General features: G+C 48.1%; 1 pseudogene; it reads right to left on the bottom strand.

Moving 5' to 3' along the window:
• Nucleotides 1-219: 219 nt before the first annotated feature.
• LOC131400884 (melanoma-associated antigen B4-like) lies at nucleotides 220-2,028 on the bottom strand (annotated as a pseudogene).
• Nucleotides 2,029-2,447: the final 419 nt, after the last annotated feature.

Genomic DNA, 2,447 nt, shown 5'->3' with positions numbered 1-2,447 from the left:
TGATCCATGTCGTTCATAAACTTGGAGTCTGAAGGTAAAAAAATCTTTAATTGAAAGGAACAACACTTAACAATAGGGAAAAGAAAGCAAATCTCCAACTTACACGTGTTGTACAGGAATGCAAATATGTTATACACTGTGTTCCCACAAGCCTCACCTTGGCCCTCCACTAGTAGGAAGACTGAGCGCCTTCTTTAACCACAAGGTGAAGACTTTGCCTCAGACCTCACTTGGGGTGACAGTAGCAGTTGGATGTGGCCCTGGTTCGTCCACTGGCCTTGGCAGTAGCGGCAGCCCTGGCTGCAGCTCTGGCTCGGCTCTCTCCTCCCCATCTCTCAAAGCCTCTTCATAATGGGATGAGAAGGCACTGGGGATGGTACCATTGACCTTGGCAAAAACTCCAGAACTTTCTTTTGCTGGTTTCAGTGTGGAGTCTTGGGCGCCACAGGATTTCACAGCGTGGAGGATCACTGTTGGTCACCTGCTGATACTCTAAGTACTTTTGCTGGAGCTATTCCTGGGTGATGACCTTCCTGGGCTCCCCGAAGATGAAGTGCCTACTTCTACCATAGATGTGCAAAAGATTCAGGAATTTTCAGATCTCCTCTCGGAGGCACGGCTGCCATTCAAGAAGATGACACACAGGAGAGGCATCAGAAGGCCATTCTTAGGAAGTGTCCTGCCACTGTTCAGACTCCCATCACTGGTGAGGACTAGCTTGCTGACAAGGCTATAGGAACGAGTACTGGGCTTGACTTCCTTCAATTCTAGGCCAAAGACCAGCTCCATGTGCTCAGAGGCTCTCCTGAAGATCTCAGGGAAGTGCTTCCTGTAATTTTGTTGACAGCCTTCAGCAGTGCTGCCTGTGTGATGGGCTCCTTCATTTTATACTTATACAGCAGGAACTGCACCAACATCCCTGCCTTCCTGGTTAGAAGATCTTTCAGCGAGCCCTCAGTGGAGGTTGGGGCTTTAGAGCAAGCTGCGCTTTCTCATATGAGCTCTTGACAGCTTTTTCACGCCTCGTGCATGAAATAGCTGCAGAAGTAGTGACGGTGGATGGGGATCTCTGAGGCTTCTAGACATGCCAGCTATAAGGGAGTCCAAGGGAGCATCTCCAAAACAAGAGAGGAGGAGAAAGGAGACTCTTCTGTGCTGCAGTGGCCTGAGCACCCTTGAGTTCCTGGGTCTTGCCCCTGGCCTGGTGGCATTTCTCACAGTCATGGAGCTGACACTTCTGACGTCAAGGAATGATGATTGTGTGATCAGGTGCAGCAGGCAGGAGAGCAGGTGATGCCAGCACCTGAAGGAAGGAGAATGAGATGGTGAGAGCACCTTAAGCAGGGAGATTCCACCTTGGCTTTAACCAAGGCCACTTCTGCAGGTTTTCTTGAGGATACTCTCTAGGAACCCACAGGCTCTTGTTCTCCTGGTCATTCTGTCTCTGAGAACCTAGTGGAGACAGAGTGAGCCTTCGGCTGCAGCCTGCCAGCCCTGTCTTTCACTGAGTAGGGTGACAGCATGGCTAGCAGTGGGGCCACTTGTGTTCTGGAGTGCCCAGGAGTCTCTATGTTTACCTTCAAGATTATCATGACAACTCTTGGCAAGACCTCAAACCTAGACCCTCTGCTACACTGAAATTGACACCTCCAAGCTCCCTGGGACCCATGAGAAGAAAGTGAGAGGGGCACCTTGGCCACCACGCTTACAGGGGGCAGCCACTGCTTACAGCTCTGTGGGGAGCTCTCTGTCTTGAGCTTGTTAGGTCCTCAGTTCTCATTCAGAGTCCTCATTTGGACAGCATGCAGGGTCGTGGACCTTCCCTTCTCCTGACTGGTGACTGAACCTTCAGACCAAGGATCTCACCTCCTCTAGACCTGATATAAAAGGTGATGGGGCTCCATGAAAGGAATCATCGATAATCTGGACTTTGTTAAAATTAAAACTTCTGGATCCAGCCCTGATGGCCTAGTGCTTAAAGTTTGGCACACTCACTGCTTCAGCGGCCCGGGTACATTTCCCAGTCATCGAACCACACCATCCATCTGTCAGTTGTCATGCTGCCTCGGCAGCTCACAGAAAAGAACTAGAAGTACTTACAACTAGGATATACAACACTGCACTGGGGCTTTGGTGGGGAAAAAATAACAGGGGAAGAATGGCAATAGATGTTAGCTTAGGGCGAATCTGTCCCCACCAAAAAGAAAAAAAAAAGCTAAAACAAAGATATCTGCTCTGTGAAATACACCATCAAGCTATTTTACTTCTGCATATTTATGCAAAGAACATGAATACACTAATGTGAAAAAATACATGCAGCCTTATGTTCATTGAGCATTATTTAGAATAGCCAAGACTTGGAAACAACCTAAGTGTGCATTGACAGATGAATAGATAAAGAAGATGTGATATAAATATATGCATATGTGTATATATATATGTGTGTG

This window comes from Diceros bicornis, chromosome X (genome assembly GCF_020826845.1).
Source record: "Diceros bicornis minor isolate mBicDic1 chromosome X, mDicBic1.mat.cur, whole genome shotgun sequence".
NCBI lineage: Eukaryota > Metazoa > Chordata > Mammalia > Perissodactyla > Rhinocerotidae > Diceros > Diceros bicornis.
This window is presented reverse-complemented; position numbering and strand designations above follow the sequence as displayed.